The 26,633-nt window shown below is 41.8% G+C and overlaps 1 protein-coding gene across 2 annotated transcripts in view; it reads right to left on the reverse strand.

The window, feature by feature from the left end:
• Positions 1–18,280, reverse strand: part of PCMTD1 (protein-L-isoaspartate (D-aspartate) O-methyltransferase domain containing 1) — a 47,656-nt gene extending 29,376 nt beyond the window's left edge. The window contains exons 1-5 of one of the 2 annotated variants that reach the window (XM_075706508.1): positions 17,312–18,280; positions 16,852–16,978; positions 16,107–16,280; positions 15,947–16,009; positions 5,704–5,809 (exon numbers count right to left, since the gene is read on the reverse strand). The gene's annotated coding sequence lies outside the window, so the exon portion shown is untranslated. The remainder of the gene's footprint in view (positions 1–5,703; positions 5,810–15,946; positions 16,010–16,106; positions 16,281–16,851; positions 16,979–17,311) is intronic. The other variant, XM_009482931.2, reaches the window with a different exon arrangement.
• Positions 18,281–26,633: the final 8,353 nt, after the last annotated feature.

Genomic DNA, 26,633 nt, shown 5'->3' on the forward strand with positions numbered 1-26,633 from the left:
CTTCATGATTGTATTGAGATATGTTTGGAAATAATTTCAACTAAGAAGTAAATTTAAGAACTGAGTTTCTTGAAGACTTACCCAGCTGCTACATTTGAGAAACAGAAATACCACTTCCAGCCCTACCTGCAGAGTGCATTCACCACCTTGCACCAGTAGATGGAGAACTTCACCAACTATCTACACTCAAGCGGCAAGCAGGTAAATACACGAACCTTCAGATTGGAAAAAGGCTATTCTTCCAACCTAAAGCTTTACCGTTTCTATCAAAAAGTCTTCACTAGTTTCACATAAACTTTCTTTCCCATAAATAACATTTTATAATTTCAACATAGTCATTACACTAAAACAGAATTCATTTCTTCAGGTATTTTGTAATTTTGTATTTGTGGTATTATCTGACAGCTGAAGTTACTGGAGCATCACAAGATTTTCTACTGATGACACCCACCAAGTGTTTCACCTTCATTAATGGTTATCACACAGAATCTCAAAGGCAAGAACAGAAAAGGTCTGGTACACAGCATGACCTTGTGGGAAGTAGGGGAGAAAAAAGAACTGGAGAGCCTCCTCTCAAGAATGGGATGCTTGCGCAGCAGAGGAAAGTGGCAAGTTGGAAGTGTGGTTGAAGGTTACATCTCATTGTAGATACGCTGCCCCATCTGAAAAAGGTGACATCAGATAGAGACAGTGATATTGTTCACTTTTTAGATACTTGCTTTTTGTTTGCTTCTGTTCAGCTATGGTGCTCTACTCTAGCCTCTACAGCTATAGGTAAGCAAAAATGCTACTCAAATGGAAAGTATTTTTGTTAAAAAACAAACCCTAGGAAGTTAAAGATCTTTTCATGAAAAGTGACCTCTGGTGCTGCAGAGAAGTATTTTGTGGTATTTTACTTCCCTCCAATGCTTTTATGTTTGCAAGCTTTTACCTTATGAAAGCAAAATTACTTGCTTCTAAGAGAGGCAATAGATGTGTGAAGTCAGATACATCATCTACTATTTTGAACACACAAAAGAAACAACCTCACAAGCTATTTTAGCACAGCTGGAGAAAAAGGGCAACTTAGTCAAAGCCTCCTTGTGACAGCTGACCCAGGACCAAGATAAAGACAGCAGAGCATACTATGATAAAACTTTCTACATAGCCACAAAGCTCACAGAAAGCACCCTGTGAAGCTCACTGATACCTAATTGAAACGCACACAGTTCACAAGGAGCATGAGCAGTATTCTGATGCCTATTACACCAAGATGTATAGAAATTTCAAAAGAAAGGGGAAGGGAGTATAACATTAACTAAATGCAGCAACTGCTTTTAGCCTTAGGAATCTTTGGAATACAGAGCCAACAAATTGTCATTTAGCAGTTAAAATTTGAATATATTCTTGAATAAGAAAGTTCATTCACTGATTAAAACCAACTCCAATTAAAAAATTCTGTTTCTCATTCCACACGATTCATGAGTTTACTTTCACAAGTTGGAACACTTCATCTTGAAGTTTCTTATATTCACAATAAAAGTTAAATGTCAACACACTTTCCAATTTCTGTAAAAATCCACACAACTGTATCACAACACCTCCAACCTGTTTCTGACCTAACTTGTAACCAATTTTACTGGAATTCCTTAACATAAATAGCTTCTGGGTGGTTTTTTTTTTTTTTTTGGTCACATTAGTTGAACAGGTGTTCTTTGGCTATGTGAATCTTAAGAAGTGCTGACAATTTGAGTTAATTTTAATCCTTCACCATTTTATAAGCTATGCAATTATCTGAGAAGTTAGTAACCAGATGTAAGGTTTGCCAAGTTTTTTTTGTCAGCTCTCAAAGGGACACAAGTTTTGCACATTTCAGAATTTTCACAAATACATTTGCTCTTCAAGTCAATTCTGTAGGTCACTAAGGACTGTACACTCTCTTAAACACAGATTAAATACCATGCTAGCAAGGTATCCAGTTAATTTGACAAACAAAACTTTGCCTTTGCTAAATCCATACCATGTCAAATACCTTACAGATTTAGTATCCTGTAAAACTGACACATCCTGCTCACTGCAGGGGGGTTGGGCTAAATGATCTCTAAAGGTCCCTTCCAACCCAAAGCATTCTATGACTCTATGATCCTGACTCTACATAGATGACTCCTTAAAAATACAGGTTATTTGAGCCTACTAACTTGACTCTTACTTTGTTTCAAAGGGTGAAAAATAGAAGAGGAAATATAATAAATGGGATCAGCCATATCTCAAGTCTGCTCCTCAGACTATTTTCATTAAGGTATCAGCTTGGAGCACACCACAACACACTGAATCAAGACTGTGATACATTAAACTCACAGATGGCATACAAAATTGCTTGGTGAACCTTCCCCCTTACCCCGGGGGTGGGGGAGGGGGAAAAGACAACAATAAACCACTGAGCTACTCATTAATATAGACAGAGGAGTCAGCTGTTAAATTTCCCCAAAAAGGAATATTCTGTGACCAACAATAGGAGGGAATTAACCACAAATGCATAAAAGGGCTTGAAACACTTCAGTCCATTTAGCAGTTTCAGTTTACTCATGGCAGAAGTCAGCAACACCACTCTCAGCAGCAGAAGTTTGAAGTTTCCCAGGCCACTAACCAAGTGTTAGACCTACTTCTGTTCAGACTCAATTCGTGCCACTCCTGCAGCCATAATGTACTCAAGATCATGTTTTGCCTGTCCTCACCCCATCCAGCACCTCCTACAACAAAAGGACTCCATTTTTAGTTTAGGTTCTCCTTTCCTCCTAAGTACTGTAATAGTGTTGCACAAGAGGAAATTCAACTCCAAACTGCAGAGCTGAGTCTAAGATTTCAGCAGGACCTTTTGAATAAACAGAATGTCTGATTACTATCTGAAAAGAAAAGAGAAATTGTAACATTAGCTTCACCAAGCAAAGGCTGGAGAAAACCAAAACATGAACCGTGCTGGAGGTAATTTTAGTAGGTGACTACAAAAATCAGAAGCTGTGGGACAGAGGTATTTCAGTATGAAGTCTTTACAAATATTTTTTAAACTTTTATACGCATGCCTTGCTGCTGAACTGCTACAAAAGGCAATAAAAAGTCTAAATGCTTTGGAAAAGTAGGTGCTACTTGAACCGCCTCCTCTTCCACAGCTATTTGTTTTGTCACTAAATAGTTTAGAAAGAAGGAAAACTTGTTGTTTTGAGGATACAGGAACATACTACTTGGTGCATTAACAAAAACTCTATTGGAAACACTGCATATTTTTGAAGTCTAGACTCATCTCACTCAAAAACATGACTCCTAACCTACCATTCAGTGGATCATTTCAAGAACCTTTTCAAGTTAAACATAAACAAGTACAGTCAGCCCTCCAATGTAATGCACTCCACAAAGCATACTTCAAGGTTCTTTGTAATATAGCAATGGAACAAGGAACAGACCACAGGATTAAAGTTAAGCCAAATGAATGTAAACAGCTACAACTACTGACTTAACCTGAATTGCATTGACCTACTTGGGCAGAAAATGTTTGTCAAGTCTGATGTAAGCTTAAGCCCTGATCTTCCTGTTTAGGCCTTCAACAGCTGCTTATACAAAATTCCAGGTGTGTGCTTGCTGTCATTCTTCCTCCACCTCCAGTCACCTGAACACACCAAACAGCACACATGGCACTGCATCTCTCAGAAGATGCACTGAAGCTTACAGCACCCCACAATGTATGAGCAGTGACAACATGTCCTGGTTTTGGCTGGGATAGAGCTATTTTTCCTCCTAGTAGCTGGCATAGTGCCATGTTTTGGATTTAGCATGAGAATAATGTGATAACACACTGATGTTTTAGTTGTTGCTAAGTAGTGTTTATACTAGTCAAGGACTTTTTCAGCTTCCCATGCTCTGCCAGGCACACAAGAAGCTGGGAGGGAGCATAACCAGGACAACTGACCCAAACTGGCCAAAGGGCTGTTCCATACCATATGATGTAACGCTCAGTATACGAACTGGGGGGAGCTGGTCAGGGGGCAGTGATCACTGCTCAGGGACTGGCTGAGTATCAGTCAGCAGGTGGTGAGCAGCTGCATCACTTGTTTTTCCTGGGTTTTGTTTCTCTCTTTTTGTTGTTTTCCTTTTCATTACAATTTAGTGTTATTATTTTATTTCAATCATTAAACTGTTCTTATCTCAACCCACGAGTTTTCTTACTTTTGCCCTTCTGATTCTCTCTCCCATCCCACCAGTCGGGGGGAGGGTGAGCAAGCAGCTGTGTGGTGCTTGGTTGCTGACTGGAGTTAAACCACAATACAAGCACATCAGCACAGATTTCACGATCAAGTAACCTTAACCTTGGCAGTTACACAAGGGCATAATTTTTCAACCAACCTTGCTGAATGTCTACCAAACCTTTTGACTCCCCCCCCCCCCCCCCGCCCCATTACTTTTTTTTTTGAAAAAACGGAGACATTTCACAGGATCTTAAAGTTAAAAAAAACCCCACAACATAGAATTTTGTTGGTTGTCCACCCAGGCGGGGAAAAAAAACCCACACTTTTTTTTCCTTCTTTGGACTGTGATACATTCCTTTCTCAGTCTATGTCTTCTTCTGTACTGGATTTGTTTTTCTCATCTGAAATCCTACCTACCCTCTTCACACGACAGCAAGAATTGAATGCTGAAAGGAATATTTTCTATATACCAGTTCTATAATGTCAGACCTGTTTTCAGGTATGCTGATAAAGCCTTTAAAATTCATTACCTTTTATTACAAAGCAAAGCAAAGAATCCTACATATTTCCTGGATGGAACTTCTAATGAGTAGCTTAACACCACATCCTGACTTGGTTCCCTTACTGCTTAAAATCTGGGCAACCAAAAAATGTTTGCAAAGCTGAGCCTCCCAGGCTTCAGAAGCAGTTGCTTCTTCAAAGTCTCCCACCTGTGACACCACAGATGTGTTCTGAATGACTACTTCAAAACAAAGAAATAAGAGTTCACCATTTCCACCTGAGATAGCTAGCGGTATAGTTTGCCATACTGGGGCAAAACCTAGAGTACACAACAGTTTCTTAAATTTAAAGGTGTAGATGTATACCCACTAAGTACTAAAGCAGCCCTATACTCTCAGAGAGCAAGTCCTCAGCTGTGCTCTTTATCTATTTAGGGCTATGGTTATTATTCTCCAATAGTTGTCACTATGGTCACCACAGACCCAGCTTCAACATTGACATCCTAGAATGCCTTCTGGGCCACTGACTGACCTTTCTTAATTATACCCTACAAAAACTCCCTGCTGAGAGACAGAAAAGCTGTCTCACTGCCCTAGTTCAGTGACTTAATTGCTAGTAAAGACTACCTGTTGGTCATCTGCACAAAATTATTTCCCCCCTGACTTCAAACCTCATATACGTGGGATCTTTGGGATTTGCATACGTAGAACCATTTTGAATCTAGTCATTCATGTTACAAAAAGCTTTAAATTGGGAACAAGCACAGAAACATCCCCTTCTAAGAATCTGCTAGTATCTAATTTCACAGTAAGTTTTAATTTAGCCAGTATCAGCCATAAAACTTTTGTTAAGAAATGCTCTTATTTGTAAAGTGAAAAAGCCTCCATGGATGAGAAGCTGATGAGATGATAAACAGCTCTGGAATATTCAGGTTAACCCATTTTTGCAAATGTCTCATGAGATTTTAAGCACCGAACATTATTACCTCTGCAGAAGACATTATTCTGTCAGGCATAAAGAGTTTGTCCATTACTGATGGACAGTATTAATAATCAGTTGCTGCTTGGTCCCCAGAACCAGCTCCTCATATCCTGAAACAGATGAACAGAAGTGCTGATAAGAAAACAGCCTCTTAAGTGCTCTGAAAATCATTTTCCAAAGCAGCAAGACCCTGTTAGCTAGTATCATCAGAAAAAAACAAAGACCTACGATTTGTTATGTGTCAGTCCAGTGATACTGTCTACAAAGTTTAAAAAAAAAATCTAAATTATTTCAGCAATTTCAGAGAGCAACATTAACTGAATCTGAATAAAAATCTGAATACCTGACTGACAATGACAAGAACTGATGTCTATGGCAGCAGCGTATGACGCAGCTTGAGTGGTGGAACTGACAGTTCCTGATAATAGTACTTGATCAGAGCAGCATGGCATGCTTTTTTCACTGTACGCAGTGATAAGACATCAACAAAACAATAGTTGCCAGTCCGTTGCTTACCATTAGAGAGAGGTCAGCTATATGCAAACTGGTAGATGTGGCACTTCAGGACATGGTTTAGTCTAGTCTACCCTTGATTGGTTTAGTGTGGACTTGGTAGTGTAGGTTAATGGTTGGACTGGATGATCTTAAAGGTCTTTTCCAACCTAAATGATTCTATAGTAATTACATCTCAAGAGGTTGTATGTATACCTTTATGAATAAATGAACACCAGCTCTGCCCAATTCTGTGTACCCTATAGCATCCCATCAAGTACAGATTTCAAAGCAATTAACATTGCTTCTCTACGCACACTAGTCCAAAAAGTTTGGTGGTGCTTGTTTGTAAGACACTACATAAAATGGTCTCATCTGAGAAGCCAGAGATGGCTTAGTGACTTGTCAAAGTTCCACTAAAAGATCTCATAAGCAAAAGATGTCAGCTTAGCCCCATGTCCAGCACACAGAAAATCCTCTATCCTTCCTCTGACAGCAGTCCCCTTATAGCACACTCTTTTTAAAGGCCTCAGGTCCTTTAAAGGTGTGCCTACAGCTCTGCCCATTCCCATGCTACAACTATTTTGTCTGTCCAATACAAACTAGAGTACTGCTTTATCACAGACTGGCTGGGAGAAAGGGCAAAGAAGCTTCTCTAGAGGGCCTAACAGACCCACAGAAACAGGAGGTGCCAGGTAATAGTGGCTTGCTCACTGGCAAGACTACAGTATCAGGACTTCATAAGATAGATAGGAATCAGTGATGCTCAATACATGCAGATGTCTGATACTGAGTCTGTATCATGCACCTGTTTTTCAGACGAGAAACTGCTGTCTGTGCACATATTTCACAGGAATTAGCGAGCTAGAGAGTGACCCCACAAAACTCACTGCCACAATAAACAGCTTTGTACAAGGGTATTTAACAGAGAATACTCATTTCAAGCAGGTTTATATAAGCCGTAACAGTCAAATGTTAAGAATTAGAAGAGCTGTAGAGAGATACGCAAAAAAAACCCACGTTTTTGGAATATCTGATCCCTTTTAGTCTGAAAAAATCTAAGGCATACAAGTGACACAAACATTTCTGCAAATTTTAACATCCTGTTCATAAGCCAACTAAGACACCTTGACATAAAGGACAAGGCAAATACTCAACAGTTTTAAAACAAAACCTGTTTCTCTTCACGAAAAGAAATGTTTAAGAATTCATTTCGTGGTGACCAACAGGTAACAAACCACAGTAAAATATGATGCTCACTTACTTTCAGTACCATCTTCAGAAAGCAACCAGTAACAGCGGGGTGAGGCGGTCCAATTTTATTAATGAAATACAAAGCAGGTTTAGTACAAGAACCAAAACAGACTTTCCTAACCTTCTACCACAAATGTAGTTTCTGCAGCTACAGTCTTAAGCAGATCAAATCACAGTTCATATGATTTTGAGTAGGCTAAATGTGGCCCATAACAAAATATTCACTATTTCAGCCAGTGCTAAAGTTCAAAATCTTATTGCACATAAACGTTCCAAGTTAAGTAACTCACTTCCAGCAGCAGCAGAACAACATACGCCTGTTGCCTTTAGCAAAACAAAATAGAAACGAGGTCAAGTGTAAAAATAGAAGATGGTTACATTCCTGACACTTGAAACCTCATCTTACAGCTATGCATTTACTGCAGTCTCTACAAAAAAAAACCCAAGCCCAAATAAAAAACAAAAATATCAATCAACTTTAGCAAGCTCCAAGTGCACTAAAGCCTTTGGGGTTTCTGATCTTTAGAAATATATCTAAAAGCATCAAAATAGCATGCAATAATCACAGCATAAACAACTAATACTGTATGATCAAAATGTTTACTTTCACAGCCTGACAATCTCAACTTTTATTTATTATGTGCCCCCTTCTTATGAGATGCTAAATAAATTAAAAATTCAAGTCCTGATCCTGTTTACTAGATTCTTAAAATAGTCCAGTGCAATAAAATAGTATGTTTTGAGAAGTTACTTTATTACTTAGGCCTGTAATCTTCAAGAAGGATGAACAAGTAAGGCCTACTCTGTTTCCTGCTTCTCTTCCTCAGAACCACAACACAAAATTATTTAACCAATGCAATCTTCCAGAAGCAGCACACTGGATTTACCAATTTTTTCAAATGTAACTTGTTTACTAAGCACACTAACAGCTACTTTTAATTTATCTTGTCAAAGAAAGTGAGGATATCTACTTGCATATAACTTTCTTTTTAATCCACAAATCCTGCATATCTCCAAGCACCTCACATTTTAAGGCCCATGTCATAACCTGCCTCATTCTCCAGACATACCATAAATCCATAAACAACATACTCTAAAATGACATGACTTGTCAATAAATCCCTATTTTAATCTTAAATCTTAAGATGTCCAATACCTACTTTATTTAAAACAGAGATTAACTATCCCTTCATGGTTCTTACCAAACAAAAGGCATGATTTATCAAAACTTTCAAAATGTGCAGATCAAGTATGAACTAAATAGATTTTAAAAACCTACCAGTCTCTACATCAATGCAAGTCATCCAGGGGAAAAAAAAACAAAACCAACCAACCAACACCGCGCCCCCCAAACCACACCACACTCCTTATTTTACAATTTAAAAGGTTATAGCGTTAGTACTGTTACCAAAGCCTGTTCCACAAAGTTTCATGCACTCATTCTAGCACTCTCCCTGTTCCTATTGCTATTAAAATACACTACACTTTGAGGTAACATTTCAAAGTATTGCTTTTTTAACAGTGTCACTTTAATTCACATCTCTGTGGCCAGCCAGTTACTTCTACCACAAGTTTTTAACTGTGCTTGCTAATGATTAGACAGATTATTTGCCAGCACATATCACAGTTAACGCCGTTAGGTTATGCAATAAAAAGCTATTCTGCACACAAAGGAGCAGAGAGGCACGCTTGCAGGTGGGGGAACCCACCTAAATACCCTGATCCAGCTCCTCCCAGAGCTATCACAGGAGAACCATTGGCTCTCCCCACGTCCCCACCACCACCGGGCCTCTCCAGGGCACTTTTCAGATTGAGAGGTGTGACTGCTTACAGGGCTACCAGATTTATCATGAGGTGTGGGGGAAAGGCACGTGGGGATTGCACAAGTCCTGTTATGGAAAGTTTAGGGAAGGAACCAAAGGTGGGGAAAGGGAGGGATCAAAGTGGCTTGGGGAGGAACAAGCATGGGAAAACAGAGGGCTACGATGACACAAGGGACACACCACCTGTGAACAGGTTGCAGGTCAGTACGCAGATCTAGCTGTGCTCTCTCCCTATCACCACGGTCTGTCCTGTCTGCCCATTAATCTCCTTCTCCAAGTCTTTTCCTGGGGCTCCATTCAGTATGCACATGTGCCCACATGATAAATGGAGTCAGGGCACAGAGGCCTGTGAATCTGTGGTGCCAGCAAAGGAGGGGGTGAGCTTTTGCAGGTCAGGGTGTGATCACAGGGAGCACCAAGCTGGACTAGTCAGCAAATTGGCAGAGTGGCCTGGGAACCAGGGACAGGGCAGACCATCTGAGTGAGGCAACTGAAGGAGCTGGCTGCTGGAGGAAAAGCAGGGGGTCCAAGTGAGCTGCTGGAGAACCTGGGGTGTCTGAGCATGAGTGTGTGTGCGCAAGAGGCAATGGGGGATAAATACGGACCCAAGGGCCAGTTTCAGGGTAGGACAGGTATGGATACCCATTAACTGGAAGGATCCACACATGCAACATGCGTTTGCCACTGGCAGACATTCAGCTTGACCATCCAGAAAGGGCAACAGGATAAAGCCGCTGGTGCTGTTTGTGCTTGCATTAGTGCTGTGTTTCCTGCGTTGATGTGGTGGCCAACTATGTATTTATATGCGTACATGCTGAATATGTGTGTTTGTGTGCTACTGAGAATATGTGCCTAGTCTCACTACTGGCTGGGCCTGGGGCCACACATGCCTGAACTAAGAACTAGAAATACTTGAACAAAACCCTTTATAGGCCGCCTTTAAAAGCCAAAACCAAAACTCATAAGCACATTTTAAACTTGAAAATGTTCCTGCACTATTGTTTTTCTTTGTCTCCAGGTATGAATCAAATACTATTGCAAACATGACTCCAAAGTTATGATTTACTTACAGTACAAACAACAGCAGATGTGGTCTGGAGGGGATTTGGAGCATTTGGGAAAGCTTCAGTGACCATTTCAAGTTATTAATACAAATATTTCACCAAGAAATGGAAGTTGAGACCCTTCTATCTTTGCTTGGTACAGTATCTTTGCACTTGCACAGCGTAAGTGTATCTTCACCCACATAATCCTACCCCATCACATCAGGGTTTTTTTCAGTCACACAAAGCACATGTTTTTTACCCGAGAGAAGTGCAGTTTACAGATATAACACAAGAGGCTGCTACAGTCACATAACCTGCCTCAGTTATATCACAAACAGCTCCAGTTTATTCAGAGCATCCCATAACAGAGAAGTCAAATCCTACACTGACTTTTCTGACAACTGAGTAACTCCACAAAACATCACAGGATCTCAGGAAACTCGGCAGTAATGAGTCTTAGTCATAATGAATGCATAATTAACTGAAGTAAAAAAGCAGCAACTAAGGCCTATGGGATTTATAATGTTGCAACTGTCAGCTCAGGAGAAGTTATAAAGAAACTCAGCAACTCATCTTTTCTGTGTCCTTCCAGTTTCACTGACCTCCTGACTGCAATAATGCCAAATTTAGAGTTTCTTGAAGGAAGAACACAGCAAAGCTTAAGAAACCAGACAGCAGGTGACTACACTAAATGGAAGCAAAACCACAGTTCATTCTCAAAAGGGGAGAGTTTTGCAAATAAACAGCTTGGTCACATACCCCAGCAGAAGAAGAGCCAGCAAAACCCCACCTGCTGGAATCCAACATAAACAAGAGTAAACAAGAACTTTATGGGTCTCAGGCAAAGATTTTTCAGATAGAAATCACATCCTTTAAGGGAAAGCTGATGTCCTAGTAGAAATACTCACAGCATTCCCAATTACTTCAAATTATTAGTACTGTAGGAATATTGCCCTTTTGCTTTGTTTGCAGAAATTAAGCATCTCCTTTAGCGAACTTCAGAGTTCATTCTTTCAGCAATGCTAACTTGCATACATTTTAGCCATACCTGTCAAGCAAAAACAATTGTGTTGAAGGTATGATTACCAGGATAGTAGCTCCAACTCTTACCTTTAACTTCAACATATAGACCATTATATAGCACAGTAGTCCTGACTGGGCTGAGGAGTATTACTTGGCTTTTTCTTTCAAACATTTGTCAAGAAAACCACATGGTACTTCCTGAGTATCCGCTGAAGACATTTGCTACAGAAATAACACAAATTCTCAGAATAGTAACCACTTCTTATTTTCTCCCAACCACATGGTCCTAATTCCTCTTTCAATGTTAAAACCACCATTTATAGGAATCAAGCCTTTCATTTGGGACAGGGACACCACAGGCATATCAACTGCTGGATGTGATTCACTAGCTGACTATTACCATAAACAATTCCAATGACTTTATCACTTCACTTCTGGAAGCCATACACTGATGCAAGTATCTCTTTTTGAAGAAGCAGCTTTCTTCTAATTTAAAAAAAAAAAATACAAAGAATTCAGTAAGACAGTCATCTCTGAGATATTCTCTTTGAAATGTAGTTCCCTTTCAGTCCCAAAGACAAAAGGAACTGATAGCAAATGCTATTTGGTTTGCTTGAGGATAGTACCAGTACACACACTTAGAATAATTACATTCAGGAGTGCATGTATTTGTGTTTACTGTATTACTGCATACTGCCTTTCACTACATCTTAAACTGCTATTGTGTAAGAACTCTGATTTGACTCTAACTCCGACTCCTAAACCTAAAAAACATCTGTAGACATCAGCTGGGGGGGGCGGGGGAGGGAAATCTTCCCAATGACAGTCAGATGCCTCCTGGTGGAACATTATCCAGTATCACAAAGTTGCTGATATTCATCCTGAAGAGAGTTTTCAAGATTGCTTAATTTGCCATTAGAAATATGCACCTATCATTTAGGACTTTAATAAGCCAATTGTTAAAAAACAGAAAGAAATAATCATGATTACTGACAGCTTTAATAACCATTATCTATTTAGAAGTCATGCAAAAAGTTTTTGTAATAACAGCAAGCCTCTGATAGTTGCTATGTGATTCAGGTGCTTAAACAGACCTCCAGTGCTATTTTAGGTGCTTGTGCTAACTATAAGCTACTTAGCCTATGATATGGCAACAACCAGTGTTAAGTAGCACAACAGAAAACTCTTCTGCCCACATCCTGTCCTTGCTTCCTGCAAATAAGTGAGAAGAGCTGCTGCTGTTGTGTGATTTAAGACTCCTAGACAGAACACAAACCACATAAAGCTGAGGGATGTGTCCTTTGAAAGGAACACAACAGCTGGGACTGGAAGATCAAGCAGATAAAAGTGAAGGTATCATCAGCCAAAAGATTCACAAGAAAAGAGACCAAAAATACGAACCTGGAGACACTCTGACTTGTAACCAGAACTGAATGTGCACTCTGTCATCACCAGCTTCTAAGAACTCTCAGGACAGGGATCCTGTTCACAGTCACTACGCTGCCGCACAACCAGTTGGTTGTACACATGTTCTTTGCACGTGTGTGTATATAACCACACACCACCTCCAGTAAAGCATACCTGTTAGCAACCAATCATAGAATCGTTTAGGTTGGAAAAGACCTTTAAGATCATCCAGTCCAACCATTAACCTACACTACCAAGTCCACACTAAACCAATCAAGGGTAGTCTAGACTAAACCATGTCCCAAAGTGACACATCTACCTGTTTTTTGAACACTTCCAGGGATGGTGACTGCACCACCTCTCTGGGCAGCCTCTTCCAATGCTTGACTACCCTTTCTGTGAAGGAATTTTTCCTAATATCCAACCTAAACCTCCCCTGGCACAGCTTGAGCCCATTTCCTCTCGTCCTATCACTAACTACTTGGGAGAAGAGACCAACACCCACCTCACTACAACCTCCTTTCAGGTAGCTGTAGAGAGCGATAAGGTCTCCCCTCAGCCTCCTCTTCTCTAGGCTAAACAACCCCAGTTCCCTCAGCCACTCCTCATAAGGCCTGTGCTCCAGACCCTTCACCAGCTTCGCTGCCCTTCTCTGAACACGCTCCAGCACCTCAATGTCTTTCTTGTATTGAGGGGCCCAAAACTGGACACCATATTCCAGGTGTGGCCTCACCAGCGCCGAGTACAGGGGGACAATCACCTCCCTGCCCCTGCTGGCCACACTATTCCCGAGACAAGCCAGGATGCTGTTGGCCTTCTTGGCCACCTGGGCACACTGCTGGCTCATGTTCAGCCGGCTGTCGACCAACACCACCAAGACAAAGGCTGCCCCTTCTCTAACTGCTCAGCTACCTCTACCTAGATTTATCCTGCCTGGCATCTTCCCCCACCCGGCCTCTGCTTTTTTTTTTTTTTTTTTGAACTTCAGAAAAAAATAGGCCTTCCATAAACCCCTTCTCATACCTAACAGCTCCAACTCATGCTGACAACTCAGATGTCCTACAGCACCTTCATGTGTCCTTCATGCTAGATTCCCAACACCGCATGTCGCTATCAAACCACTTGTTCTAAGCCTGTTAGTTTTTTTAGTTAGTTTTTAAAACTCATTTTAAGTTCCTGTTGGCAAGTTCTGCATTGTTTCCTCAAACAAGTTTTTTAAACATTAATTCCATTTGTCTTTTTACATCCTAGAAACACTGTAAATCCAAATTCAGCATTTGTTTTGCAACTGCATGCTGAGCAAATACTGCTTTGAGAAAATCTGGAGTGAAATGCAATACTTGAGAGAAATTCTAAGCTTTGATATTTTACGTCACCTTAACAACACTTGCTGTATCTTTAATCTCCAACTCCATGCAACTCATAGAACTCAGTGTTCTGCACTTGTAACAAACTAGATCTTTACACCCTTTCTTCGCTAAACACTATACAAAACAAAGCCAGAACTCCAAAATTAGCCTTCATTAAATGCACCTAAGTAGTGGGTTCCACGTCTTTTTCTGCCACAAGACAGCCCTCTAACCAGAGAAGTTTACTCCTGCTCCATGGTCACCTCCCCACTCTAAAACTCCCCTACATGAGAACACACCAGAATCTGTAGCCTTAGAGTTGCCATGGTGACTCCTGATGTCACCTCTAAGGTATTTTAGGGCTGTGGAGTTTGGGGTTTTGTCTTTTTTTTTTTTTAAAAAAACTGCTCTATGACAACTTCTAAACCAGTGGTTTCTCTTCACAGTGAAGGACAACTTACATTTTTACACTTCAATTTAAAGGACTGATAAAATTGGTTGAGAAGTCAGTCGTGTGCCAACTGCAGTCACAACGTACACGTGATGGACACCGCAGCTGCTCTCTAGATACAACTTGCAATACTTCTTGCTTTAAGAAGTAAGTTTCTCAGGACTAACTGCTATTTTCAAAGACATCTTTACTTACAGTTTACTTTTACTTTACTTCTTACCTTTGAGATTTCCAATAAGCTTCTGATAAGAAATACATTTAACAATAATCTACACACATGCATTCATCAGTATTTCAAGCTCCTTGGGTTTAGTTAACATCACTGCCAACTTTGCAGTAGCGACACTGACTCCAAAACATGAGTTGGCATGATGTAGCAGGACAAAAAGGACAGAGAACTAACACTACTGTTCTGAATGGCAGCCAGCTAACCTTTCAGTCCTGCAAAAAAGTATATTCAGCATCCTAAGCTACAAATTCTATCCTTTCTTCAAGGCCCAGAAGTCCAGCCCAATTTTCCTAAACAACATTGCAGCATCAACTGCATTAAGAGCTTGCGTTAAGCAGGCCTGAAGGCTCTCATTAATACCCAGTGCACACAAGTAAGTCCCAAAGGAATTAGAGCACAGTAGTTATTTCCTGATGTTTTAATGTAATTACGCCCATAGTATTTAATATAAACTACCTGACTTTACTCCCTAGAACTCCACAAAAGAAAGAAGTGGAACAATGTGATCACACTTCTGCAAAGCCAATACATTGAAAGAATTCTCCATCCAAAAAAATCTACACTCATTGGTTGGAGAAAATGAAGCATACAGATCAACTTCTGACCCTACCGGAAGATTCCTGGAGTGCCTTAGGCCAGTCACATACCTGATTATTCATCTGCAAAACATGATGGCACATATATTCTTCCCACTTTTGCTGTGAGCCATTTACATTCTAAGTAGGTAAAATAAATGAGATAATATTCAAGGATGTTTGCATTCAAGAGTGCCAAGTGCTGTAGACTTCAAGGCACTTTTCTTACACAGAGAGCTAATTAATGATCAGCTACAGAGCATCACTTTCATTTCAGCAGGGTAAAACAGCAGATCCCTGTGACATTCCTGCTGAAAATGGGAACAAAGCAGGAAATGAAAAGAACAGGTATGTGTAAAGACATTTCTCATCCACAAAACAGTAACTGTATTCTCAGGTGTTTTGCACCATGCACTGAAGACTGGGATGAGCATTCCCATACTGCGTAACTATTTCAGAATTGCTTTTAATGTTTTTGTTTTGGGGAACTCTTAAAACTCCTGGCATAAGCCTTTCTGTAACACTGCACAGAAAAATTATCTTGCTTATATTGAGTTTTGGGAGCATCTCTGGGGAAAAAAAAACCTGTATTACTAACCATGTCTTGCAGTAGGAACTTCATATTTGATCTTTGTGTTACTGTTTCATCCTTCAAGTTTGCCTAAAAAAAAAAGTCACAGGCAACATGCTCTTTAGAGACCTACACCTGCACTGGTATCATGCCTAAGCCTACCTTTAGCTTCAGAATACACACTTACCAGCTCAAAGCAACTGCACTTCAAGTTTACAGAAACACAGCCAAGTGACTGCTCTGGTATAGTCCAGCACAGGCATGGAAAACTACAATACATGTCTGGCAGTCAGGTTCTATTCTTAGTCTCCTGTTAGGCAGAAACCTCTTCAAAAGGAGCTGCTGCAGCTTGGGGCAGTCACTGACAGGCAAACAGAAGACTGAGCAATAAAAATCAGCAAACTGCCAAGATTAGGACTATAAAAAAGGCAAGACTTCATAAATTTATAAATAGCATACTGCAATATTGAAACTGGCTGGTCAAACGTCTAAAGCTAGTCACAACACGAAGTCTGAGATTGGACGAACAAAACCCAGAGAGAAAGCCAATTAGGAGAGGCAGAAATATTTTTACAAGAGTTGCAGACTGAAGATCAGACATTATGCAGGGAAGGAACCTAATCCTGCACAGACCCAGTGGTAACATATGGCCATCCAGGGCTGTCCAGTATTACATACTTTTTCCTGTTTCTGTGATTTCATGACATTCTCCTCACTGTGGACCTCCTAACAACATCCAATTGTTTTTCCTTGCATATCTGAGGGACACTGACTGCTGTAAAGCACATCTGGCTAAGTATCCATCTCCAAAGCCCTCATTGTGGCTCTCTGACCTCACTCACGTACTTCTTACACTCCTATAATTGTATTATATTTATTCACTCGAAGTCAGTTAAAATACTAATAGATCTTTCACACATTTGTCCACCTACATATCCAAAATATTTTTCAAACTTTCCCAGCAAATCAGGCAGGAGTTCTGCGGAAGACAGCTCCATTTATCCAAGCCTGATTCCTTCCAGAGACAGTCTGCCCAGTGCCCAGAGTAAGGTAAGGGTCCTGCGGGGGAAAAAAAAGAATGTAGCACACAGATTATGATTCATTTGCAAGAATAATGGATTATGGTTACAAAGGCATTCTCACAATACACTTGTCATTTACTAACTTTAACCGTTAGACTTTTTGCATCTTAAAACCATTCTCTGTAATACAGAGGGCATATGGGCAAGAGGGATTGGGTATCTTCATTAATTCACTGAAGTGCTAACTATCCTCTTTTTTGTGTGTGTCTCAAAGTTTACTGCTCATCATCAGAGGAAACCTTACTTCCTTGCTAAAGTCTGCAGTTCAACTGCGCTTGACTTGTACTTGACAGGAGTGAAAAATACTCACTAGGAGAACAGTAGCTAGATGGGCACTGGTAAGTACTGCAAGGACACAAGCATTCTTGACACACTGCAGTAGTTCAGGACTTCCATCTCTTCTCTCACAGACCCTGAAGAGGTTTTCCTTTGTCTTCCACCAAGAAAAATGAACACCTAGCCCCCTCCTTCCACCACAGGAGTTTTTTTCTTTTTTCCCCTTTTGCTGTCAAAGACAACAGAGCTGTTCAAAGCAGGCCCAGGCTGCTGACTACGTATCAAATAAATGCCAAGATTCCTCCCCCCTCCGCCCTCCCTTCCCTTTCCTCCAACTTCACTGCGAGCCGCTGACAACTGCCGAGGCAGGGGGGAGGAGAGCGACGACGGAGGAAAGACAAGACCTGCACATGCACAGAAGAAGGCGGCCCCAGGTTTCGAGACGAAGAAGAATCACTTGAACCGCAGACCGCGGCTCAGCTACAGGCAGACGTGACCCAGGACGCCTCCCCCGAAGAGATAACAACAAAGAAAACAGAGAAGGGAGGAGGTGGCTGCCCCGGAGCGAGTTCCTGCTCCTCCCCTTACGCTGCTCCCAGCCAAAACAGAGACCACAATGTAAACAGAGACAAAATGTGCGTTTATGGCAAGGCGGGGGGCAGAGGCAGCCTTCCCCTTCTGCGCCAGCAAGGCTCACCGACTCCCAGCGCGCCTCACGGGGCGACAAGCGAAGTTATCGTGCATTCTACGCACTTTATTTATGTAAGCGAAGCGGTTTCCCCGCGCTGCTGCCACACCACCTCCTCTCCCGAAAAAGGGGATACCCTTCCTTAGCCCGTAGGTTCTTCTCGAAACAAACCAAAATGTTGTCTCACACCCCCTTCCGCCCCCTCCAAAATGCCTCGGGCTTGGGGGAGGCAGCCCCCACAAGACCCCGAGGTTATAAGGCCTCGGGAGAGGGGAAGGAAAAAGAAAACGTAAGCTCCCGTTCTCACTGCATTTCCTCAAAGGCAGAAAAAAAACAACCCAGCCGGCCCGGGGAGGCGGCAGGCCGCAGAGCCGCTGCGGGGGCCGAGCGCTGCCCTCACCTCGCCTCTACCCCCCCTGGCCCGGATCTCAGGGCCGGAACCGCCTCTCTCGTCCCCGTCCCCCCACAGCTGCCCCGGGCCCGCGGCAGCTCCAGCGACCACCTCTCCCCCCAGCCCTGAGCCAGAGCTTATTATTACGCAGGCGGCGAAAGGAGGCGGCGGGGGGGTGGATGGGGCAAAGGAGGAGGAGGAATGGGCTGCCGAGGGCGGACACACACTCTCCCCGTCCCGTCCCGTCCCTCCCCACCCCGCAGACGCCAGCGGCGGCAAGCCCTCGCCCTGTCCCGGCTGCTCGAAAACAACCTTCCCCTCCCCCCCCCACCCGCCCCGCACCTCCGAAGGGCGCGCGCCTGCGTGCGGGGCCAACGGACAACGGGAACCGGGGCACCCGGGGGGGGCAGGGGGCCGCCGGGCCGCGCACACCCCCCCCCCCCCGCCGCAGCCCACCGTCCCGCCTGCCCGACGGCGGCCTCCACGCCGCAGAGCGCCGTTCTGCCCGCCCCCCCCGGCCCCCCGAGGGACACTCACCCGTTCCGCAGCGGGCGCCGGACCCTCCGCGGGGCGGCAGCGGGGAGACCCGCCGGGGGGGGGGAGGGGGGGAACGTAGCGGGGGGGGAGAGCGCAGCGGGGGCGGTCAGCGAGGTTGAGCCGGCGCAAAAAGCGGAGGTCGGCGCGGCCCCGGAGTCGCTCTCCCCCGGGCCCCGCGTCGGAGGGGTCCGCAGGTCGCGGCCGCCGCTGGTGCCGGTGAGGGAGCGGGCGAGGGGAGGAGGGGCCCCCACAGCTGAGAGGATGTAAACACAAGGTCACGTGACCCTGCCCCCGCAGGCGGCCCAACACCACCCCCCCCCCCGCGCGCGCCAGGGGGCCGGCTGGAAAGGGGGCAGGCGAGCGGCTCCGCTCCAGCCGTGATTGGTCGCGCTTTGCCAGCCCGAGAGCCAATGGGAGGCCGGCTTTCATGGCGCTCGTCACCAGTCGCCTGGGGACGTGGGGAGCCGAGTCTTCGCGGTGGCGGCCGGCCGCAGGCTCTCCCCTCCCCCCCCAGGCTGGAAACCGCTTCCCGGGGCCGGGCCGGGCCGCGACGCCCGTGTCCCCCGTGTCCCCCCCGCCCGTGGCAGGTGGCCCCTTGTCTCCCGTGAGCCGCTGAAGGAGGAAAACAGGAGCGCGTTCCCGCACTGGAGGGGACAGGCGGGGCGAAACAAACCCCCGCCTTGTGGGGAGGAGCAGCAGCACCGCCGGAGGGCGAAGGAGGACAGGCAGCGTCTCAGGCCCGGTTTTTAAATATTGCGCAAGGTGCCCGGTGCCCATCCGAAATTGCTCTGCTTTCACCGGGCCTCCTAATTTTACGGCGTTTTCGCCTTTCGCCGAGGAGCGGGGGCATGGGGGGGAGGCCGGCATTTTCTCAGATCCCGCTTATGTCCGGCCTCTCACAAGGGAAGGCAGGCAGTGGCGCTGCCCCCCTCCGAGAGACGGGACTTCAGGCTTTGATGCTGGCGATGCTCTGCAAGATGGGATAGTTTGAAAAACTGCAGGGAGGACGAGAGATCCCAGGGAAAGCTCAGAGACATTTGGGAAAGGAGGAAGTACTGTGGCAGGGAATAGGCGGGAGGAAGTGGAGGTCGAGACAGCCTGGGGCCCTGGTGCAGGCTGCTGAAGCCCGAGGTGATCAAAAGTATTAGGTCATCCTGAGCCCGTTCTCAAGTGCGATCTCTAAGGCGTCGTATCATGTTTGGTTTCAAAGGGGGCTGGAGGAATGACGTGAGATTCAGGGAGTCAGTGGGAAAAGTAGGCTGCTTCTGGTGTTTTGAAGAATTAACAAGTACACAGGTGTCAGGGCTTGCAGCGGCTTGGCTAATCAGTTTTCCATTGAGGAAAGGAATGAGAAACGCCAGAGATCAGTATCAGAAAATGGATGATATTCACACTTGCGGAACAGTAAGTTCATACCCACCAAATGATCAGGCAAAAGGTGTAGTGTTTATGGATTTGGGGCTACCGGATGTGAAAACCTGAAGATCTAGAGCGGATGCAACAATAAAACCAGCAATTTAGGTAACTTGGTGACATTTAGAATGATAACTTAATCTGGAGTGGTTTAAGCATTAAGAGTTTTGCGAAATGCAGCTGAGAGGCATAAAGTCTTGAGCTTTAGCCAAAGTTTGAGTACTGGTGGAACAGGATTTCTAAGTAAAAGCCCTGAGCAATGAAGTACAGAAAACATAGCAGGTGAGGGGCCGGGAGTGAGGATTACTGATGGGGGAGCACACAATTACCTGGAGCACACAATGGTTCTAGATGGCAACAACTGAGGTGGAGATAATTGTGAATGTGAGAGGGAGAGTTTCTGCTAGGCCATGTCTGAGAAATAATTGTGTCTTTTGTTAGTTGGACTGAGGGATTCAAAAAGTCCTACAAATTGCCATACTGTTAACTGCTGTAACTGATGCCCCCTTGCATGAGAGAAATGAAGGGGAGGAGAAATAAATAAATTCCATTTTTACATTGAAATATGCCTTGCCCTCAGATAGTAAACTTAAATAATTTTTGCTGGCTTTGAGTATTGAGTATTTTTTCTGTTAAGAATTTTTAGATAGATGGAATAAGTGTGTGTAATTCCCTGCCTGTTGTTTGTATGAGGATTTCCTGTTTGTCATTCCCTCTCTTTCCATCAGATCCTACGTCTTCTCATGCATGACCAAGTCATATTCATTACCTGTCAGACAAGGTACACTTAATCAGTATTCACTCAGGACAGAAGTTATGGACATACTTTGCTCATTTAAGTTTAAGGAAATTTTCTGATAGCTTTTTTCCCTGTAAATTACCATGTTATGCTTGAACTAATATAATTTTTTTCCATTTATAGTGGACATGGACATCTGGTTAGGAAGGTCATTCGGCCGTCTTCTCTCAGAGCTGAAAAGAAGCTTCAGCATTCAGGTCCAGCAGAAAATTCTACTCAAGCATGCAGGATTCTCCAAATCTACTCCAATTCCTGTCGTCCATCATCAAAGCAGAAGTAAGGTTCATATTTTCTACTGCAGTATCTAACTTCCACACCTTGATGTGTAAGATATTTATTGTAACATTATTTTTAAATTTGACATGTGCGTGATTTGGGCCACCTTTCTTTTCATTTGAGTGTAAGTTAATAGTCTCAAAAAACATAGCTTAAGTATTACATGACAGACACATCAAAGCTCTGTATAAATTAGATGAGTTCAAAACCTATGAAGAGCATTTCTTAATTGAAGCACAGTGAATATCCTTTCACTGTCATAAAACAATGGGTTGTATAGGCTAATGTGCCCCCAAAACTTAATTATTCTGTACAAGTTTGGTTTTTTTAACTGTCTCTGCAGATTTCAGCATTATTTATTCTGTCAATACTTTGTTCTGATACTCTGTTGTTTTTTCATGATCATGCAAATAAAGAAAGTCTGAATTAGGTGGAAGACTCCAGTTTGTCTTCATTCTGTGCTGCTGGTGAAAGTTATAACATTCGGATGCCTAACAGAAAAATATGTATTCAAGACTGCCATTTTTTAGCTAAATTTAAAATTTGCTACTAGGGATAAATAAGATTAAGTATTGAGACTTAACTGTTAGCGTATTGGAAAGAAAATTAGCTATGCACAGCAATTTGTAATGAAAACTATTCCAAATAAAGATAGTGTCATATATATTGAGTAGATGGGTATAATTAATTTCTTATTTATGTAGAAGAAAGTTGCAAACCAGCACTTTGACCTTCCTAGAAATTACATTAGCTTAAAAGTGGAGTGGTGCAAACTGCATTCTTTGAATGTAATCCTGTTAACATAGAACTAACAAATAATGCGTAATTTACACTGCTTATATTTTTGCACATCTCAGTTTAGTTAATGAAAACCATTTACATATCATTGCATTTAAGTTGGCTTGATTTGAGTCAGTTTCAACTTTATGTTCTGTATCATTGAATAACTGTTTTAAAATATTTCCAAATGCTACAGGAAATACATATAAAACAAGTATTTTTCTTGAAAATTTATTTTTAGAGATAGATGCCATTTTGGTAATTGAATAAAGTTTAAACTTGTAAAATTTTTTGACGGAGCTTTAGCTGACAATGTTTAAAATATTTTTGATGATCTACAATACAGCCTTATTTTAATAAAGTTATAAAAGTATAATGTTTTGTTGGATTTCTTAAGTATTATCCATGTGAAGTAAGAATTTCTTTACTTGCTTGTTTAGCTATGGAAAGCTAATGCAAGGAGCCAAATATGAGACCTACACCTTAGCTCTATTTCTAATTAGTTATTTCACATTCTGGAACATTCATTTGAATGTTGACACAACTTTTTAGAAAATATTCATAACTTACTATCATTTTGAAACAGTGATCATTTTCTGATTCTGTTCTTTTCTGTAGTTAATGAAACCAGATTTTTCTGGTAATTTTTCATTCTATCTTTCCTTTTTCGCCTTGGCTTTCATGTTAGATGAGTGAAAAAGACACTGTGTGCAAAGACATAGAAACAAATGCTAATGCAGCTGGTTTAAGTATGGATATTTACTGTTTTATGGATTACCTGCCATTTGTTTTCCCTACTGACAAACATCTGAAGAAGTGATCTGAATGTCAGCACTTAACTTCTTGAACCACATTTGTTATAACAGGTGTCTAGCTATATAGAGATTCAGTCAGCTTGAGAAAAAATAATTAAGAAATAATTGATGGTGGCCCTGAGATCTAAAGAATCAGAATTCCTTCTTTATTGGAAGTTACTTCTGCCTGAGTTTTTCAACTGATGCTTTTTGAAGGCCATAAAATTAAATAAAAAAATAAAACAGGATGTGATATTGAGTCTGCATGTAATCAGAAAGCCTATGTAAAAAAATACCGCAATAGAGTAGTAAAATGGAGATGAACCAATGTAGAATATGATACAATCAAAATACTGTAGAAATGTAAATAGATAACCTGATCCATAAAGCTAAGGTTGAATTTCTGTTTAAAGCACAGACCCTCTCTGTGTATTCAGATTAATTGGCTTGAGTAGGATGATACAGAAGACCTGGGTAAGTAGTACTTGTTACTACATCATAGGCAGACAAAAAGCTGAGACAAAAATTGAAAGTAATTTGTAAAATAACTCTGAGAAATGTTAAGATTATAAATTGCTAATCCAGAAAATTTCTAATTCCAGCTGTTAGTGGTTCAGCTGAATAAAATAATTGTGACAGATGTAATATTGCCAATTCTTGCATATGTAATAGATTTTTTTCCTCACATATTTTTCCTTATTGAAAATATCCGTCATCTTCCACTGTACCAATGAAGCAGGAACAAAAAGTTGTCCTCAAAAAGATAGTAGGGCCAGAGTTTTCAGAGTTAATGGTAGTTGCTGTGTCTGTTTCTTTTATTATTCTCACCAGAGGGACAATACATGGCCAATGTAGCACAGTCATTAGAAACTGAATATGCTGGAGCTGAAGAACTTCGGCTGAAGAACTGGACAAAGAGTTTCACCAAGAGCAGCCATAAGTAGGATGAGAAGAATCCATTGTTTTCTGAACTTGGTCTAATGTTTAGACTGATATGGAGATCAGAAGCTGCTGCTTTCCTTCTAATCCACAAAATTAAAAAAAAAATAGTGTCTTCATACCGAAACTGCACTGAACACTCATCTACTTTTAATTTATGTTTCAGACTTACAACTTCTGGTGAATCTCTCTGTAACATCCTGTTTCTTGTTCGTTTTACATGTAACTAATTTTTTCTCTAGTTTCCACATCTTATGAGACTTCCCCCAAACAAGTCTCATTCTGCTCTTTTGTTTCATCTTTAATTATCAAGCATTTTAAAATTATAGTTGATTTACTATGTCTGTTTTGTATGACTTCTCATATTGAGATCTTCCTGATATTCTTGCCTTCATACAGTATATGCATTGAGCTCGCTCTTTGTCTTTTTAATTTTTCTTTTCATTGCCTTCTTTCTTTTCCTTTATTTTTGGTGGATTCGCTTCTTGACAGGCTTTGACTGGTCAGTTTTACAGGTGTAGAACACAGAAAGCATGTGCTACATAAGCAGCAGTTACAGTTTTCGGATACTGTTCTCTGCTCCCTACAGTAGATACCACTTCCGGTAATTGGATACAGTGAGCATGTGCTTCACACTGTGTCATATGTTGTCACTGGCGTAGCCTGTTTGAGGAAGAGGGTTCTGAAATAGAAAAGTGCTGCAGTGGCTTTCTCTCTTGCAGACCTGGTCTTTCCACATTAACATCTTGTCTCAGAGCAAAAAATACTGTACTGTTGAGAAAATTGTAAGTCACACAAAGGGAAAAGTAATGAAATAACTGCTGGAAAGCAATTTCTCTTACCCTTCATGTTTGGCCAGAATTCTGAAACCGGAATGCAGCTACACTGCTTTCAGGTGTGGCCTGGCTCTGGAAGTAGTTTAGTCACATTTGTATGGTGTTGGTTTGACAGGTGAGGCTTAAAAGACTTCATCTGTAAGACTGGTAAGATCTACATATGCAAGCTCTAGTGTCTCTGCATCTTCAGCCTTGTTAATCTGCAATTTGGGTAAACAAAAGCAGCATAACTATCTTAGATAAAAGTAGTTATATGCTGATCGAAGTTTAGATCAGAATAACGTCTCCCAAAAGCTCCAGAGCCAGTTGATTGAAAAAGGCATCTTTAAAAGGAGTAAATCATCATTTAGTCCAGGCCACGTCTATGCGCCAGGCTACTTCGTAGAGTATTCCTGCTGGTCTTTAAGACTTACTTGCCACTTTCATTTTCATTTTAGTACTGCACACTCTGTCCCTCTCCCACCCCCTTCAGAGAGGCAGTTCGTACTGTAACCTTGCTAAGGCATTTGTAATTTTCAGGAATAGAGATTTTCATTGCTGTAGATTTTGAAATACACTCTTCTTGGACATGAATTGCATTAAGCAATTGAGCAGTATTACACATGCTGCGGATCATGATCCTGCTTCTCTGAAGCACACAGAATCAGTTCCAAATAAAATGTGTTGAGGTTTGAGTCACATACATTTATTTGGGATAATCTATCCATGCATTCCAGCTTTCATGCCCCATTTGAATGATCACAACTTTTACCTGCTTTATCAGAGGAAACGTGATACAGTAGTAGCAGAAACATTTTCTTTTGTTGCCCTCAGTAATAGCAGTAATAATTACCAAAAGTGATATACCTATATACGTCTGGTTAGGAGAGTGCAGGAGGCTTGCTTTCCCTTGCCATGAAATCCTCTGCTAGGGTGGTGGTAGCACTCTCAGGTCCCCTGGAGTGGTCATGTTGGGAGTACTCCTGGCTGCAGGCAAAGGATGGCACAGAGCCAGAAGCAGTATTTTAGCTGTCAGAACTATGTTCAGTTCATATTTTAAAACATTTAAAGCACATACTAGAAAAAAAAAATATATTTTAACTTAAAGATGAAAATTACTGAAATGAAATGAAAAATGAAATTAAATGGAATCTCTGGCCAAGACATTGGTCTCAAGGATGTATCTCTCATGATCAGCTGTCTGGCCTTCTTCAGATTATTTTTCCAATTTACTGCTTGTGGCTTCATGGTTTGTTTCTTCTGTTAAGAACAAGCCTGAGGTTGTAGCATTCCAGTGGCCTGTAGTCACTCGTAAGTATGTAACCAAATGTTGTTCATAAACATAACAAACTGATCACATCTAGGTAATGGTTGACATACTGTAAAATAAAATCTAGTCACACAATCATATGTTAAAAAAAATCTTTTTAGAATTTGGTACCAGGACAAGTGTTTGTCTTTTAGATTTCATGTATAGAAGTAACCTATTCATCTGTAATGGGATTTTACAAATAGTAGAGCATATTAAGCCATTCTTCTCTTTCAAAACGTTATGTATACCTACTTTCATTGCTTTTTTTTGCCATGACCCATGATGGGAAAAGAAATGTCTTCAGTGTTTCTGCTTTCAACCATTTGTAACTTGTCTCAGAGGTATATTAGGATACAAAATGAATGTGTCAGCAGAAAGTGTCATATATTATCAACTCTGTCCTACTCATTGATTGTAAACTGCAAACACGAGACATTCTCCATGGAAATATGTTGATTTGTCTCTGGCTGTAACTGACAGTGAGTCAACAACAGACTCTTTGTGTCATCCTTTGCTTAAATCAATAGGGTGTTTTGCTAACTTTAGAATGCTATTTTCTTTAGAAACAGCACAGTCCTTCGAACTGAGAAAAATTATATGCTGCCATTATTA

This window comes from Pelecanus crispus, chromosome 2 (genome assembly GCF_030463565.1).
Source record: "Pelecanus crispus isolate bPelCri1 chromosome 2, bPelCri1.pri, whole genome shotgun sequence".
In the NCBI taxonomy this organism is placed as follows: domain Eukaryota; kingdom Metazoa; phylum Chordata; class Aves; order Pelecaniformes; family Pelecanidae; genus Pelecanus; species Pelecanus crispus.